General features: G+C 38.8%; 1 protein-coding gene across 1 annotated transcript in view; it reads right to left on the reverse strand.

Annotated features, from left to right (window-relative positions):
• SLC27A6 (solute carrier family 27 member 6) overlaps window positions 1-19,653 on the reverse strand; it is an 85,508-nt gene that overhangs the window by 21,323 nt on the left and 44,532 nt on the right. The window lies entirely within an intron of this gene.

Consider the following 19,653-nt stretch of genomic DNA (forward strand, 5'->3'; position numbering starts at 1 on the left):
GAAGGGAAGTTAAAAACAAATCATGCTTAACTCTGTTGCAGAACTACATCCAATAGCTAAGGAAACTAACACTGGCCTAGAGTAATATAGCTTTTATTATCTGGTAAAAGCTCTTCCCACATTCCAGATTATGAAAGCCTTATTTTGGTAGAGATTAGGTAAGGAAGAAAGCTTATTTCAGGAAACAAGCAATAGTTTAAAAGAATTATAAAATGTACCTGAGTTTATCCTCTCAGCTCTACTACTTACTATCTGTATAACTTGGAACAAAAGGTTGAATACCACTATAATACTATAATTCTCATTTTACTCACTTGCTGAGAACTGACAACATCTATCTCACCTATGTACTGCAGTAGTCATGTAAACCCACCACATAGCAGGTGGGAAACAATAAACTGAGGTCATCTAATCACTATAATATATGACAGTGCAAATATTACAGCAACTACTTGTAAATATTATTTTTGAATCCATAATATTCTCATATTTTACTTCTAATTTGTATTTTAGAATTGAAAGAGAAAACAGAACTATATTTTCTTCTACATTCAATACAATACAATACATTAAGTAACATGAATTATACACTGACCAAAAATGAGAACCTCATACGTGTTAGAATGGCAATTTTTTAAAAAGATAAGAAATAACAGGTATTAGTGAGGATGTAGACAAAAGGAAACATTTGTGTATTGTGGGTGGGAATGTGCATTGATACAGCCACTATGGAAAATGGAATGGAGATTTCTCCAAAAATTAAAAATAAAACTCCCATAGGATCCCATACAATTCCACATCTGTGTATTTATCTGAAGGAAATAAAAATGCTAACTGAAAAATATATGCACCCCCATGTTCACTGCAGCGTTATTTACAGTACCCAAGACACAAAAACAACCTAAGGGCCTACTGACAGATGTTATCAGTCAATAAATAGTGGTACACACACACACAGGACTACTATTCAGCCAAGAAAAGGTAAATATTGCCATTTGCAACAACATAGATGGACTCAAGGGTGTTATGCTTAGTGGAATAAGAAGGAGAAAGACAAAGACCATGTGATCTCACTTATATGAGAAACCTAAAAGCAAAAGCAAAACCCAAAAAATCCCCAAACCCAAAGCTCACAGATATAGAGAACAGAAATGGGGAAAGGGGAAGGGTGAAATGGGTGAAGGGGATCAAAAGGTACAAATTTCCTAATATAAAATAGTCATGGGGGTGTAATGTTCAGCATGGTGAATGGAGTTAATAATGCTGGGCTGAATATTTCAAAGTTGCCAAGAGAGTAAATCTGTTTCCATCACAAGAAAAACAAATGTGTAACTATCTGTGATGTTGGATATTAACCAAACTTATTTTGTTGATCATTTTGCAATATACACAAACACTAAATCATTATGTTGTACACCTAAAACTTACATAACATTAAATGTCAATTATACCTTACCAAAAAATTAGAGTCAGACTATACTATCAATGTAGTTATGGTAAATCCATGATTCCCGCTGAGCTACCTCCATCCTCACCAAAATACAAACTTAACAAGAAATAATAATACATCAACAACGGTAATAAAATAGAGAAATCAATGTCCCTGACACTTATAATTAAAAATGATCGGTTGATCACATTCTTTATCTCAGTCCCTTCTCAGTCTTAAAGGAAAGATTTCATCGATCAATTCTCAAGAACAAAGAGAATGTGAGTGAAAGGTCATTTTGGAAACCGCAAAGTAAATAGGTAACAGCCATGGGACGAAGCAGAGTGGGGAAGGCTGACATCAAAGTCCATAGGTGGGGCACAACAAATGCCCTAAGGTGTTATGGAAGCACTCTTCAAAAAGAATGAAGAAGGTAGAAGCCTGGGTGGAAAACCAGCAGCCATACCCACAGATAACGTCGGCACAGGTGATATACATCTGGGCACCTGCCCTTGCTACACATTAGGCAAATACTGGAGATTTCCCCTCTGGAAAAGTCCATCCAGACAGACACCAGCCTGGATTGAGGAATCTACTGAAAATAGTAGTGTTAAATAAAAGGTGAGATCATTAAACTCAGAGCAAAACTAATCTATAGTGATAGAAATCAGAATATTGTAGGCATTTGGTGGGACAATGACTGACTCTTAAGGACATTCAGGGGGAAGGTCTTCATGAAAAAAAATAAAATTGCTTAAAAATACTTGAAGTGTAAATCATAATGAGAAATTTCAACTTCAATGGAGAGTTTCAGATTAATCAGTATTGCAATACTAATTCATTTAGATCCTAACTCATAGGCATTTAGAAAGCTCAATGCCTTTTTAAAAAGGCTATTATTAGAAATAAGATGTTGCTGCATCCCAATGTTTATAGCAGCGCTATCAACAATAGCCAAAGTATGGAAAGAGTCTGAATGTCCATCGATGGATGAATGGAAAGAAGGTATATATATAGTATATATATGGTATACCATATATATATTGTATATATATGGTGTATATATATATGGTATATATACATATATATGTATACAATGGAGTATGACTCAGCAATCAAAAAGAATGAAATCTTGCCATTTGCAACTACGTGGATGGAACTGGAGGGTTTATGCTAAGTGAAATTAGTCAATCAGAGAAAGACAAATATCATATGACTTCACTCATATGACGACTTTAAGATACAAAACAGATGAATATAAGGGAAGGGAAGCAAAAATAGTATAAAAACAGGGAGGGGGACAAAACATAAGAGACTCTTAAATATGGAAAACAAACAGAGGGTTGCTGGAGGGGTTGTGGGAGGGGGGATGGGCTAAATGGGTAAGGGGCACCAAGGAATCTACTCCTGAAATCACTGTTGCACTATATGCTAACTAACTTGGATGTATATTTAAAAAAAAAAAAAAAAAGAGTAGAATCTAGTAATTCATCACTTACATACAATATCCAGTGCTCATCAATTTTACCTAATTTTAATGAATTGAGATTTAAATTTAAAAATTGATTCTTGGTTTGAGTCATTAGAAAAATTTTAACTGTATTTGAAACAACTTGGTCATTCGAATCTATTTGCTTTAACTGTAAATTTTGTGACCTCTATATACACACCAGATTCAGGCTTAGTTAAAAAAAAAAAGGGTTATAAAATATCTCAATTTTTAAGATATCTGTTATATGTTGCAATGATATTATCTTGGATATAATGGATTAAATAAAACCTATTTTTAAAATTAAAAAAAAAAAAAAGGATATGTGTCATCATTGTACATGGCAGGGGTGAGGGGTGTGGAAATTAGGGAGTAAATCTTTTCTCCTGGGTTGTGAAGACTTCCTAGGGGAAAATGGGCAGGACAACTTATTCATATGTTAATTTTTAAAATTAATACATTTCAATTTTTATATTAGATATTTTCTGTTCATCCGTTGAATTTGCTTTATGACCTGACAGTAATTTATGATTAAGTCTAAAGAGTCTACTCCAGACCTGGCATGCAGAAAACACTCAATAAATATTGTTGACCAATTAAAAAAAAAAAAAAGAAAATGTTGCAAAACTCAAATTGTAATTATACTTTAAACACATTCCGGGGGCGCCTGGGTGGTGCAGTCGGTTAAGCGTCCGACTTCAGCCAGGTCACGATCTCGCGGTCCGTGAGTTCGAGCCCCGCGTCAGGCTCTGGGCTGATGGCTCGGAGCCTGGAGCCTGTTTCCGATTCTGCGTCTCCCTCTCTCGCTGCCCCTCCCCCGTTCATGCTCTGTCTCTCTCTGTCCCAAAAAATAAATAAAAAACGTTGAAAAAAAAAATTTAAACACATTCTGTGCCTCAGCTATGAATAAAATTTACATATTATAATTTCTTTATAATAAAAAACGGATGATCAACATATTTTAAAATGATCACAATTATATTGGTACCAAAGAGGGAGAAGAAATGTATGTATATATGTGAGTAGGAAGTCAGGTAGATGACAATTAAAAATCAAGGGGTGCCTGGGTGGCTCAGTTGGTTAATTGTCTGACTCTTGATATTAGCCTGTGGGACTGAGCCCTGCATAGGGCTCTGTGCTGACCCTGGAGCCTGGTTGGCATTCTTTCACTCTCCCTCTCTCCCTGCCCCTCTCCATTCCCCACCCCACCCCTTTCAAAATATACTTTAAAAAAAGGAAGGAAAAAACCTGAAAAGTCAATAGTCATAGACATATTTTATCGAGAAATATGTGACTATATAACAACCCAAAATATCTTAAAATAATTAAGAATGTTTACCTGTAGAGATCAGGTATTGATAGCAGGGGGTTACTATTTATCTTGAGAGATTGATTTTTTAAAACTACAGAAGTCCTTATTTGATAAAATAAAAATTAAAGAAACTAAATAAGAGGCAAACAAGAGTGTGGGTACATCAAAAATAAGACTCCAACTTGCTGATTTCCTTAGTCCCACATCAATAGGGTTTAAGGTAAACATTCTCCAGACAGAAAAAAACTCACTCAGACAAGAACAGCTCCTTCTTAGACAGAGGATTCTTTTCTACCACTAAATATAACCTTGAGCAGTTCTGTACTGGCTCCCAGCTCCCATGGGCATGTTGGATATTGCCTACCTGGCATGGAACTAGTTCTTAGATTTTCCACTGCCATTTTTCTAGACAAAACAGTAGTGCTGCAAATCTTAAGAGTTATTCTGCTTGAACAGAGAACAATCCTTTATATGGTAGAACTCTTGGAAGCTTTTCAGGTCAGAGATGAGTTTCAGCAAGTATCATTATTTCTAAAATGTGTTGGCACACTCCAGAAAACAATAAGTAGGTTGTTTACAAACCAAATTTCATAGACTTTAACCTGTGTGGGCCACAGGTATAGAAGTTTACTAAATAAGGACATTCATTCAAAATAATTCAATTGGTAGAAAAATCAAGTTATTAAAACTAGGATAAGGCTTTTGTCTGAAAAGATCAAATGCCCTTATCTAACTCTCAAGGTATCTTTATTCTATCTACTTCAAGCAGAGCCTGATGTAATGACTACATTAACCTGGCATCCACTGGCATGATGAACTGGGAGGTTGGTAGGGGTCAGGAAATGGAAAAAGGGGGTCAACAGAAAGGGAAATGTGAGAAAGAAAACATAATAAAGATTGGCAAAGGGAGCTTTAAAAAAGTGACCCTGGAATGTATGGAAATTGGAAGGTGGGTCTAAGGGTTGCTAATTATATTTGGTTTTATATGTGTACATTTTATAATTGCTCAGAAACTAGCCAGTACATCATCTAAAACACAACCAAAATTTCTCAACTTCCGCCTACAATTAAAAAAAAAATCCCCTTCTCTGTCCATAAATTCCTTCAAAACTTCTTTTTTTTATTAATTTTGTCTAATGTTTATTTAATTTTGAGGGAGAGAGAGAGAGAGAGAATGCAAGCAGGGGAGGGGCAGAGAGAGAGGGAGACACAGAATCCGAAGCAGGCTCCAGACTCTGAGCTGTCAGCCACAGACAGTGATGTGGGGCTTGAACCGACAAACAGTGAAATCATGACCTGAGCAGAAGTCAGGTTCTTAACTGACTGAGCCACCCAGGGCACCCCCCTTCAAACCCTGTTAGAACAAATTCCTATTTCTTCTCATTCTCCCTGAGGCAGGAAGTTACTACCTAAATATCTCTAGATATCTGAGCTGCATCGGGAATGGAATGAGGAAAGCATGCATAAATATAAGTACAATTAAATGAATGAAGGAATACATAACACTTACATATATACATGTGCAAGAGAAAGACACAGACTGGCAGAGAGAACAAGTAATGAGAGAGACAAAGTGATGGAGAGAGAGAGAATACATAAGGGACAAACAGAGACCCATGGAAAGCAGGAAAGACACAGAGTAAAAATGAAAGAAAGTGAGAGAGACCTACACAGAAGAAAGCAAGAGTGACACACAGAACAAGGGACAGAGGACAGGGGCAGGAAAGGGTGGGTAGAGAGAGAAAGACAGAGAGAAAGGATAGAGTATAAATAAAAGAGAGAAAGGGACAAAGTGAAATAGAGATACAGAGAAACAAAAACACAGTCGGGGCACAAAGACAACAGTGCTTGCACACAAAGGGATGCCATCTCTCTCTCTCTCTCTCTCTCTCTCTCTCTCTCTCTCTCACACACACACACACACACACACACACTCACACACATATAGGCAGAAAGGTAGAAAAAAAAAGATAAACTAGATACAGAGAAACATATTCGAAGAGAGAGAGAAAGATGCACTCACAGAGACACAAAAATAGAGACACATGGTTGCCCAGAGAGACACAGGTACTGAGACATGCAGAAAGGGATACAAGCAAATAGAGAAACAAACAAGGAAAAACAAGTAAGGTAGAGACAGACAGAGAAAAAGGGCAAATACAGAAATCCAGAGGATGATGTTGGACAAAAAACAAAAGACGTGTTTGCAGCCAAATCAGCAGAAGCAGAAAGATCGAGAATATGTTTGAGTCCCTGTGTCCAGGTTATTGTATTACCTCATTTTAATCACCATGATAACCCTATAAAATAAGATGTATTGTCCCCATTTTGCACACTGGGATAATGAAGTTCAGGTCCAAGGTCATAGACATGAAATAAACAAGAGACAGAATTTGAACTCATGAAAATGAAAGCCCTGTGTGGGCAGGGCTGTTGCCTTTTCTCTCCTCCACTGTGCTCCATTGACTAGGATTATGACTAGGATTATTGACTAGGATATGATTATGTTTATGTTCTTTAAACATAAGAGATGTTTAAAACATATCTGTGGAAGGAAGAAAGAAAGAGAGGGAAAGCAAGTCAAAAAAGAAAGGAAGACAGGGAGGGAAGAAAGGAAAAAAACAGAAGAGAAAAAAACAGCTCAAGCCCCCCAACCCCATACCCCCCAAAGCCCATGTTCTATTTTTCCCAACCTTTCCCCAGGATTTTAGTAATAGGAAGCAATCAAAACATGGGTTTCTAATTCAGTAGTTAGTGCCTAAATATTTATAGACTTGCACACATGTAGAGTAAGCCATTTTAGAACACACACAAAGTATTCATTTTATCTCCAGCCATTTAAAATCCCATTTGAATATTTTTTGAGAGAGAGAGAGAGTGAGAAAGAGAGAGTGTGCGAGTTGGAGAGGGGCAGAGAGAGAATCCCAAGCAGTCTCTGCCCTGTCAGTGCAAAGTCGGACGCGGGGCTCGATCCCACAACCCTGGGATCATGACCTGAGCCGACCTCAAGAGTCAGACACTCAACGAACTTGAAATTTAAAAGTGAATCTGTTGGATGAATCAGACCTTTTAGGACAGCGATCCCAAGGTCTTGGATTTCAGGAGAGCACTTTTTTCATTTGCCTTTCAGTACCATGTATCCATTCCAACTTGGACGTACAATGCCCAACAGATGTGGCCATACAGGACTCACATCAACTGGAACCAAGGCTTTTGTTTCTTCAAAGTGTTCTTGGGGAGCTGTTTTTCCAGCAGTGTCTATTGGTTGAGCTGCTACAGGGCAGTCAGTGGTTGAACTACAGCAACCTCCTACTGAGTCATTTATTTATTTATTCAACTGCTGAAGTGGGCAGGCCTCTAACAATACCCTCCTAGAAACAAAGTCTTCTTCTTCCAGAACATGTGCTTAATCCTCCTCAGAAAATCTAAAACACACCCAAGCAAAATAGCCTCTTTATGTGCCTATGAAAAATGAAACTCTGGAGGTTCTGCTTAAACACAGGTAATTTGGCATCAGCTATGATTTCTTGGGAAACAAAGGGCATCTGTTGATAGATGGAGACGGAGAAAAGAAATAGAAATTGACAGTGAAAACAAAGGGGCAAATCCTTTCCGCCTTCAGTCCCAGATAACTAGCTGCTTAGTGCGTAAAAAAAGTATGGTCTAATTCCTAAAGGATCATCTAAAATCTCTAACAACACATGTTAGGGATTATGATTCTTCCATCTTGATTCTCTTTAACATCAGACCTCTTTTTCCCAAAGCCCACTGATAATTATGCATGCATAATTGCATGTATCACATCAACGCATTCCATATAATAGGAATGAACTACATTCCAACAGTTTGCTTCCTTCACAGCCACTCCAATATTATACCTTGAAAAAATAAAGGCAGTGAGCCACATGGGTATTACAGAATGGGTACGAGAGTAACACTAAATGCAAACAGGCTGTCAGAGAATCCTGGGGCAAAAAATCCAGGCAAAAAAAAAAACCAAAAAACAAAAAAACAGAAAACCAACAGCCTCTCTTTTACTGAAGGGGGAGAGGAATGGTGGGGGACAGAGTGGAGGCCTCTGTTGAGAAGGGACCAGAGAGTACTTGAAAGGAGAGACCTGTACTGCTAACTGGGTGCGGGCTCCAGCACCCCATAAGTCTTTGCCTCCCCAGCGTGGGTTTGGGCAGGCCATAGTTTCCGAGATGCCAGGCCACAGTTCCACAAACCATTTGAAGGCATAAATAGTAGCTTGAAAAGACCTCTGTGATTTCAAGTGTTAAAGCAGAAATTTCTGCAGCCACATCGTGGGCTTATTTCACACTTATCTTTTAGATATAATATTAAGAGGGACTGCCATTTACAATCTGCTTCTGAACAGGTGTTTTCTAACCTGACAGCACTCGTGGGGGGGGGGGATACTCAGAGCAGGGGGAGAGTCCTGCTTTAGACCGGGGACATTTCAAAGTTGCCTTGTTTGAGAAAGACTGGTTCCAAGAGTCTCTGCAAGACTTGCCTTGAACCTGAATTTTATTTCATCGAAGTACAAAAAGGGCTGTGTAAACATAGAGGGCAGGGTAGTCTTCTCTGGAAACCCAGAAAAAGGGTCACCTGAGCCACAACTACTGTGATTTATTAATGAAATGTTCTGAAAAGTGCAGGGGCCCATTACCAAGATAATTTCTGCTCTGAGCTGGATGCAGCAACGGTCTGACTTGCTCCAGGTAATGATGCAAACCTTTGATTTATCCAAACTCCCTCTGAGTTCTGTCCTCAGGAACTTGACTTTCTGATTTTTATAAAAAAATCTTTAACCTTTTATTTTATTTATTTATTTTGAGAGACAGAGCTGAGCAGGGGACAGGCAGAGAGAGACAAAGACACAGAATCCAAAGCAGGCTCCAGGCTCGGAGATGTTAGCACAGAGCCAGACGCGAGGCTCAAACTCACGAACTGTGAGATCGTGACCTGAGCCAAAGTCAGATGCTTAACCAACTGAGCCACCCAGGCACCCCTTGACTTTCTGATTTTAATTGAGCTTACCATGCAGGGCTGGGACTAGTGAAAGATCGTGCTGGTCATGAGTACGTGAGTATCCCAGCAATGAGGCTTCTTACATTGGTTACTTTATTTAACAAATAATAATAATTCAACAGGGGAACCTGGGTGACTTAGTGGGTTAAGTGTCGGACATCAGCTAAGGTCATGATCTCACAGTTCAGGAGTCTGAGCCCCGGATCAGGCTCTGTGCTGACAGCTCAGAGCCTGGAGCCTGCTTCAGATCCTGTGCCCCTCTCTTTCTCTGTCCCTCACCCATGCACACTTTGTCTTTCTCTCTCAAAAATTAATAAACATTAAAAACAATTTAAAAATAACTCAACAAATTTTTACTGAGCACCTACTATACGTCAGGTACCATTGTGAGTATGGAGGATATAATTATAGATGAAAAAGATAAAGTCCCCGCTTTCCTGGAACCTATATAATAGTAGAAAGGAGGGATTAAGAGAGAATAAAGAACAAGTACATATAAAATCTATAACAGAGTCATAAGTACCATGAAGAAAAATAAAGCAGTAAACGAAGACTATGGGATAAACATTGTAATAGAGTCTGACTCCATTCCTGGTGTATGACTACTGATAGCCTTCAAGTCCCCAACACTCCCTTCTTCCCCTACCTCACATCTGGGCAAGCAGGAGAGAAAGCCCAGCTTTCCTTCCCTTGGCAGCAACAGGAAGTTCAAAGCACACAAGCAGCCCCACCTGCACAAGACCACTCACCCTACTGCCTCCTCCTCATCACAATAAAAGCTGAGCCCATCCCTTTCTTCTGCTTTCTGAAGCCATTTTTAAAACATGTTTATTTATGGTGAGACAGACAGAGAGGGTGAGTGGGGGAGGGGCAGAGAGAAAGGATCCAAAGTAGGCTCTGCACTGTCAGCACAGAGCCCCACGTGGGGCTCGAGATCATGACCTGTGCGGAAATCAACAGTTGGATGCCTAACTGACTGAGCCACCCAGGTACCCCTGAAGCCATTTTTGGATACGCTTGGGACCAGGCCCTGCTCTCCCCAGAAAGCCCCATTATGTAAGTAATAAACCGTTCACATTCTCTTGGTGCATGTGTGGTATCATAATGTGGCCACCACACTACACATCAGTAGGACCTGTGGTCAGAGAAGCTCTCTTTGGTGAGGGGGACTGGGATGGGCTAGGCAGTGAGTCATGCAAATATTGAAGGAACATTCAAGGGGAGGGAACTGAGAGCCCCCTTTCACTGAAGGAAAAGCAAGAAGGGCAGCAAATGTGGTGGAGTGAACATGGAGAGAGAGCGGTGTGGCAGGGAATCGGGGGATGAGGGGACATCCCGGTAGCGGAAGCAGACCACATAGAGCTGTGTGGTCTGTGATAAGGGAACTGAGATTTTCTTCCAAGTGAACCATGAGAGGGATTTGCATAGTGGAGTAACACAACCTGACCTATATTTTAACGGAACCATTCCAACTGCTATGTAAGAACAGAATTTAAGGGGACAAGAGTGAAGTGAAGAAGAAGCCAGTGGTAAAATATCAGAAGGAACCAGAGCTGGCTCAGATGAGAGCAGCAGGGAGGTGTTAAACTGAGGTTTCGTTCTGGATGTATTTGAACGTCAAATCTGTAGGGTTTGCTCAAGGATTAGATGGGGTGTGAGGGAAAGAGAACTCCAAGGGAGATCCCAGGGTGTGTGTGGCTGAGGACTTGGAAGAATGGAGTTGTCATTAACTCGGAGAGTCAGGTTGGGGCAAGGAGAGCATGTCAGAGGAAGTGCTGAAAAGTTGGGCTTTGGCCACTTTCGAGATCAGGTGTCAGGAAGATTAAGGAAGATCCAGCAATGGAGACCATGTAAAGCTCTCAACTGGCATTCTTGAGTTGGTCGATATGAGTCTAATCTAAACACATACACTGATAAAGGGCAATCTGAACCTATCACGCTGGAGACTAGCTCTTCAATTTAGGCATATTCCCTAAGGTAACAAAAACTATCTCCGGAAGCCTCTTCCAGGGAGTCCCTGGCCATTGAGATCAATCTGTTTCCATTTGAATTCCTGCACTTAACTCATTAACCCTTACATCAACTCTGGACATAACTGCTATTACACTCATTTTATAGATGAAAAAACTGGGGTGTTGGCTATTCAGAAAAGCAAGATAATTTGCTCAAGATCACACAGCTTTTGAGACATGGAAGTTAGGCTTGAATTTCAAGCTCCCTGATGCCAAGGGGCAAACAAATTAAATTACTTGCCTCATGTCACATGGTGAATTAATGGAAAGGTTGGAATTAGCCCCCTGACATGTTTACTCTAAATTTATTGTTATTTTTTTTCCATTGGGAATAAAATGATCATTTGGAAAATTCTAGTCATTTATCACTTGCTGAAGATTCTTGTACTTGCTCATTGCAGGGTAAAGATTGGCCATTTCTCACTTTGATTTTGTATGTTCATAGCAAGGAAGTCAGGAACATACTATTAAAGGAAGAAGCAACGTGAAAAATTGCAAATAAATGATAAAATAATCTTAGATATAATTTTAATATTTTAAATCGATTTGGACTGTAGGAAAACCTCACTCACATACCATATATACAGGAAAAATAGTATATAATCCAAGAGGAAACATGCATCATATTTTCAGGATTTCTAATTTTATATTTTTGTTTTCAGTGTTTTTAGTTGTGAAAACACAATATTATAAAATTACTAATATGTTAATATTTTAAAGTTGTACTTTAAAATTATGCTGTATTGAAACTGGCTTTTAGGGGCGCCTGGGTGGCTCAGTCGGTTAAGCGGCCGACTTCGGTTCAGGTCATGATCTCGCGGTCCGTGAGTTCGAGCCCCGCGTCAGGCTCTGTGCTGACTGTTGAGAGCCTGGAGCCTGTTTCAGATTCTGTGTCTCCCTCTCGCTGACCCTCCCTTGTTCATGCTCTGTCTCTCTCTGTCTCAAAAATAAATAAAACGTTAAAAAATTAAAAAAAAAAAAAAAAAGAAACTGGCTTTTATAATTAGAGTGTGATTTTTATTGGTCATAGACCAATTATTTTCAACACTCACAAAAATTACTCTCATTTTACAATGACATATGCAGAAAACATGACTACATTCTGTTTAAAAATAAAATCCTTCCATTTGTATTGGGCTTCCCAGTTTAGATTTTTTTCACATATATCTCATAACTGGATTATGTGAGGGACAAGTGAGGACAAGTAAGTACTGTCACCTATTTTAGATGAAGATGGCAAGTATGGCTCAAAGAGAAGTGACCAGCATAAAGTCATACGACAAGAATTTGAAACCGAGGGGCACCAGGGTGGCTCAGTCTGTTAAGTGTCTGACTTTAGCTCAGGTCATGATCTCATAGTTCACGAGTTTCAGCCCCACTTTGGCCTCTGTGCAGACAGCTCAGAGCCCGGAGCCTGCTTCAGATTCTGTGTCTCCCTCTCTCTCTGCTCCTCCCCCATTCATGCTCTGTCCCTCTCTCTTTCTCTCAAAAATAAATAAACATTAAAAACAATTTTTTAAAGTGGGTACCTGCGTGGCTCTACAGTAGGTTAAGAGTCCGACTTCAGCTCAGGTCATGATCTCATGGTTCATGGGTTCAAGCCCCATGTCAGGCTCTGTGCTGACAGCTGAGAGCCTGGAGCCTGCTTCAGATTCTGTGTCTCCCTCTCTCTTTCTCTCTCTGCCCCTCCCCTGCTCATGCCCATGTGTGTGCTCTCTCTGTCAAAAATAAACAAACATTAAAAAAAAATTTTTTTTAAAGAGTTTGAAATTGAACCCGTGTCTTTTGATTCTACAGTTAATGCACTATCTGATGACTTTGTGCATAAAGTAAATTTCTTGGGAAATTTAATAAATAAGGGATATGTGTACTCTTAACGGAAATCATAGCATGAATGGTAAAAGCAGATAGACAGAAAAAAATGTGTATTTTATATGTATCACTACTAATGAAATATGAACCATTAAATTTTAAATTAGCAATTAAAAGCTTTTAATAATTTACACAGTCTAAAACATTCTCAAAATATTCATTAATTCCCTGCTAATTCTACTAGCATTTAGGGTGCTTGTAGTTATTTCTTATCCTAGTCCTTCTTCGAACTATATTTGTATATTTGTAGTTTCTAAGCAGAAAAGAAGGTTATGGGAACTTGCCAACTTTTCTAAATGCTTTCATAGCTAGTATGAGAATATTAAACACACCTTTGATTTACTTAAGGAAAAGTGAGTTTTAAAAGAGAGATGATTTACTCAACCATATAATAATATGTTTCAAATATCTGGGGGAAACAAATAACAAAAAATGTATAAATATCTTAAAATGCCTAGGTCTTGGAGATAAAATCAATTCTTTTGAGTGTTCCAGAGAAGAAAATGGTGATGAAACTAACTCAGGACATCTTAATAACAATTAAAGTTCACATTAATTTAAAAATATCATTCTTTAGAGGTTATTAAGTGTGATGAGAAAAGTTTCCTGACCTTCATGCTTTGATAAACTACATCTTTTACAAGAGGTGGAATAAGGAAAACATGATGATAAAACATTTGAGGTTATGTAGAAACTAAGAACATGAAAACACGATGAAAGAACAAATGTTCTTAATATACCCATTAAGGTGCATTTATTCACCTACATCAACTCAGCATCATTTAGTATCTTCTAGTGGAATCGTATCCTTTGACACTGCTATATCTTCTTCATTCCCACCTCCTACCTAAACACGACAAGGAAAAAGCTTGTCTTGTCTGGTCTTAAAGCTTGGAAGAAATGATGGGCGTTCTTCAGGGAAAAGAGGGTGGGTAGTTTTTCAAATTGAAGTCTTAAAAAAATCTCACAGTGCCAATACTTGATCACTGTTACTCAACATTTTCGTTTTGTTACACTCAGAAAAGCCCAGCAATCGCTTAAAGGTTCCCCACAGGATTGTCCAAACACTGCTAGTGAAAAAACTCAGTAAAATTTATATGGCTTTTGATGAGCAATAATTAATAAATATTTATCAGTTATCCAGGTCCTGCAAAATGTCTCTCTTTTCATAATGGGAATCGAGTGTAACCATTTTGTCAAAGTTTTAATGCGCTTTAACCCAAGTATCTAGAATCCTAAATATGCTTTCTAGCTGCCAGTGAATTTCTTCGCTTTTGAGAAAACAGAAGGAAGAGGGGCGCCTGGGTGGCTCAGTCGGTTGAGCGGCTGACTTCGGCTCAGGTCATAATCTCATGGTCTGTGAGTTCAAGCCCTGCGTCGGGTTCTATGCTGACAGCTCAGAGCCTGGAGCCTGCTTCGGATTCTGTGTCTCCCTCTCTCTCTGCCCCTCCCCCGCTCATGCTCTGTCTCTCTCTCTCTGTCAAAAATAAATAAACACTAAAAAAAAAAAAAAGAAAAGAAAACAGAAGAAAAGGGATGTAACTTATGATGTATACACTAGAATACATATACCAAAATACATATACTAGAAAGTATAGGTAGGCTATGCCTTCAGAATGTGAAAACATAGGGGTTTTACATGGAGACAAACTACATTGCCCAAATGATAAACCATAATAATAACTTGAAAAAAAAAGCATTTCATATGTGCACCATAACATAGGTCTTTGTTTTGCTAATTATATCCTGCCCCCTGTATGCTTTGGGCTCCAGATTCCCACATCCAACTGTATATTCCACTTCTTTACCTTGATGCCTCATGAACAGACCAAAATTAACAGATACAAAAGGAATTTCATTTTAATTTCTCAAATCTTGATTTTCCTCATCTCTGCAAATGGCTCCCAATTTACCTATTTCCACCAGAAACCTGAAACTCATCATTGATTTTTTTACTTCACTCCCTACCCCTGAATTAACAAATCTTATTATCATTCCCTCAAATAGGTCCCAAATCAGTATAGTTTTTTCAGTTAGCCTTCGTGTTTTTCCAAATGCTCTGATGGGAATGACATGCAAATTTCTCCTTCACGTAGACTGAGCCCTTCAAGATCTGGTCTGTCAGTGGCCTGGCCAAAACTTCCTTCTCTTTAAATACTCAGACTGTGTCCTTTATTTTATTTTGCTTTGTTGTGACTGCAACCCCCCAGCTTTTCCACGGCTGGATCCCACTTGCCATCCCAATTCCTCAGCTCATAGGTCACCATTTCAGGGAAGCCTTCCCAGACCCCTCAACCTAATTAGCAAAGTCTCACCCTCACTACCCATCATCCTCCACCACCTCACCCTCTTTTTCATCATCACACTTGTCATTGTTTGTAATGAATTTCCTTCATGTGTTGGCTGGTTTATTTTCTCTCTCCCCAAGCTAGAGTGTGAGATCCATGAGAAAAGGAGTCCTGTTTGTCTTGGGTGCCCCCGTATATGGAAACCTGCAATATTACCTGAATGAATGAGTGAGTGACAGATATGATCCTATCCCTAGAGAAAGCTGCCTGCTGTCTTAGGCAGAATTTATTTAAATAAGATGAAATGCTGCAGGAATTCCCCCAAATGATCAGTGATATGTAGCACTCCCCAGCGTTCCTCACCAAGCAATATTAAATGCAGCATTACTGGTACAAAACCAAAGAAGTAGGTCCAGTCAGAAGTTGTATGATGGCACTTCAGTTATGCAGAAAACGTGAAGGATGGATGTGAGGAAGAGCTGCTTTCCTACTCTCCAAGGAAAAGAATAATTACTCCATCCCTCTGAGTAAGAAGGGCCAGAACCTTGGCTGTTTTAAAAGGGCAGTGCTGCTGCCAGAAGTTTGAGGCATATCCAATGTGTACGCCACAGGAACTTTTATAATTGGACTTTTGAAATGGAGAAAAAAGACAGGGTTTAGGGGGTGGATAAATGCTTCCACCCAGGGAAAGCCAAGTCCAGGGTGTTTTTATGCAACTAAATAAAATCACATACAGCTTTGGGTAAAGCTGTATTTATTTTCCTCTCCCCTCCTCCATTTGCCTTCAGGTAATTGCTTTAAGATTATTTCACACATACTAACTTTTCCCCCAAAGAACTTTAGTTAAGAATTAAAATATATAGGAATTCTGCTTTTAAACACTCGATTCAGGTGGTGAATTCTACCTGCAGGTAAATCTCCTTTGGAATATATCACTTACCCTTGGATGGACAACAAATCCGGATGTATTTGTAGAATAGGTGATTTTGCTTTCTTTTCTTTAAGGATTTATTTTAACCAAGTGTCTAGGAGGCTTCAAACCACTGTTTATGAGACATCCACTTTTAACTCCCTGAGGATATGGACCCTATCATCTGTTCACTGTCTGGCTGTACCAGAACTCAATGCTATGCTCACAGAAGACATGGTCCCTTCTCTGCAGAAGCAATTCACTGAAAAGAATAAATACTGGACAGGGGGAAAAAAAAGACCTCCTTGAAGGTGTAAGATGTCATAACAGAATGACTTTCTTCTTTTCCTGATCTTTAATGCCAAGAACTGTTTGTTTCCTTCTGTGTGAAATCAGCAAAAGTGATTAGGTAATACAATGCATCTCTGCTTAAGAAAATTATTAAGTTTCTGTCTCTCTCTCTCTCAAAAATAAAATAAACATTAAAAAAGTCATTAAGTTTTCCTTTGGGCAAAGCTATTTTTATTTCTTTCTCTTCTCTACTTCCTTCAGGTGAATGCTTAGAGAATATTTCACAAACGCTATCTTTTCTTCGAAGGACTTGAGTTAAGAATTAAAATATTTAACTAACTAAAAGAAATCGAGTGCTCTACTTTCAATTCTCGGTTCTCTCAAATTCTCTGCAGCTATAGCATTTTCTCAAAATTAGTGCATTAGCAATTCAAAGAGGTGAAAATGATATTTCATTTTATAAAAAAAATCGAAGGAAAACACTCTGAAAAAAGATTTTTAGTGAACATGACAAACTATTAACACCTTTATTATAGGAAATGATAGCTCAAACAGGTAAGAGAAAATATTATGTGCTAAAGACATAAATGAGTAAAAGGCTCAGAAGAGACATTTTGAGGTGAAATAAGATAGAAAATTATTCCACCTTGCCAGTAATCTTAACAGAAAATTTAAAAACATGTTTGTTTCTAGTCTATAAAATTATAAATAAAATTATAGTTTTCCCATTAAAAAACAAGAGATTCTTTGTGCGAACAAAATATTATTAAGAAGTCCAACCAAATTGAGTTTCATCCATCATATCTGAAAGGGTGGATCTTGAAGATTGGTCTATTTTCCCTGTTCACCTCCTTCAGGGACTTTTGAGGAACCTTGAAGGAGGCGCTGGTTCCCCATGAAGCATAATTAGAAAACCATATTTTTAATATCACACAGTACTGATAAGAGACCGTACAATATGCATCCTCCCACAATGGTCGATGAAACTCTAAATCACATTAACCATTTTGTTTTTGGTTTTTTTTTTTTTTACATTTTATTTTATTTTATTATTATTATTTTTTAATATATGAAATTTACTGTCAAATTGGTTTCCATACAACAACCAGTGCTCATCCCAAAAGGTGCCCTCCTCAATACCCAACACCCACCCTGCCCTCCCTCCCACCCCCCATCAACCCTCAGTTTGTTCTCAGTTTTTAACAGTCTCTTATGCTTTGGCTCTCTCCCACTCTAACCTCTCTCTCTTTTTTTTTTTTTTCCTTCCCCTCCCCCAAGGGTTTCTGTTACGTTTCTCAGGATCCACATAAGAGTGAAACCATATGGTATCTGTCTTTCTCTGTATGGCTTATTTCACTTAGCATCACACTCTCCAGTTCCATCCACGTTGCTACAAAAGGCCATATTTCATTTTTTCTCATTGCCACGTAGTATTCCATTGTGTATATAAACCACAATTTCTTTATCCATTCATCGGTTGATGGACATTTAGGCTCTTTCCATAATTTGGCTATTGTTGAGAGTGCTACTATAAACATTGGGGTACAAGTGCCCCTATGCATCAGTACTCCTGTATCCCTTGGATAAATTCCTAGCAGTGCTATTGCTGAGTCATAGGGTAGGTCTATTTTTAATTTTCTGAGGAACCTCCACACTGCTTTCCAGAGCGGCTGCACCAATTTGCATTCCCACCAACAGTGCAAGAGGGTTCCTGTTTCTCCACATCCTCTCCAGCATCTATAGTCTCCTGATTTCTTCATTTTGGCCACTCTGACTGGCGTGAGGTGGTATCTGAGTGTGGTTTTGATTTGTATTTCCCTGATAAGGAGCGACGTTGAACGTCTTTTCATGTGCCTGTTGGCCATCCGGATGTCTACTTTAGAGAAGTGTCTATTCATGTTTTCTGCCCATTTCTTCACTGGGTTATTTGTTTTTCGGGTGTGGAGTTTGATGAGCTCTTTATAGATTTTGGATACTAGCCCTTTGTCTGATGTGTTATTTGCAAATATCTTTTCCCATTCCGTTGGTCGCCTTTTAGTTTTGTTGGTTGTTTCCTTTGCTGTGCAGAAGCTTTTTATCTTCATAAGGTCCCAGTAATTCACTTTTGCTTTTAATTCCCTTGCCTTTGGGGATGTGTCGAGTAAGAGATTGCTACGGCTGAGGTCAGAGAGGTCTTTTCCTGCTTTCTCCTCTAGGGTTTTGATGGTTTCCTGTCTCACATTCAGGTCCTTTATCCATGTTGAGTTTATTTTTGTGAATGGTGTGAGAAAGTGGTCTAGTTTCAACCTTCTGCATGTTGCTGTCCAGTTCTCCCAGCACCATTTGTTAAAGAGACTGTCTTTTTTCCATTGGATGTTCTTTCCTGCTTTGTCAAAGATGAGTTGGCCATACGTTTGTGGGTCTAGTTCTGGGGTTTCTATTCGATTCCATTGGTCTATGTGTCTGTTTTTATGCCAATACCATGCTGTCTTGATGATGACAGCTTTGTAGTAGAGGCTAAAGTCTGGGATTGTGATGCCTCCTGCTTTGGTCTTCTTCTTCAAAATTACTTTGGCTATTCGGGGCCTTTTGTGGTTCCATATGAATTTTAGGATTGCTTGTTCTAGTTTCGAGAAGAATGCTGGTGCAATTTTGATTGGGATTGCATTGAATGTGTAGATAGCTTTGGGTAGTATTGACATTTTGACAATATTTATTCTTCCAATCCATGAGCAGGGAATGTCTTTCCATTTCTTTATATCTTCTTCAATTACCTGCATAAGCTTTCTATAGTTTTCAGCATACAGATCTTTTACATCTTTGGTTAGATTTATTCCTAGGTATTTTATGCTTCTTGGTGCAATTGTGAATGGGATCAGTTTCTTTATTTGTCTTTCTGTTGCTTCATTGTTAGTGTATAAGAATGCAACTGATTTCTGTACATTGATTTTGTATCCTGCGACTTTGCTGAATTCATGTATCAGTTCTAGCAGACTTTTGGTGGAGTCTATCAGATTTTCCATGTATAATATCATGTCAT

This window comes from Neofelis nebulosa, chromosome 1 (assembly GCF_028018385.1).
Source record: "Neofelis nebulosa isolate mNeoNeb1 chromosome 1, mNeoNeb1.pri, whole genome shotgun sequence".
Classification (NCBI taxonomy): domain Eukaryota; kingdom Metazoa; phylum Chordata; class Mammalia; order Carnivora; family Felidae; genus Neofelis; species Neofelis nebulosa.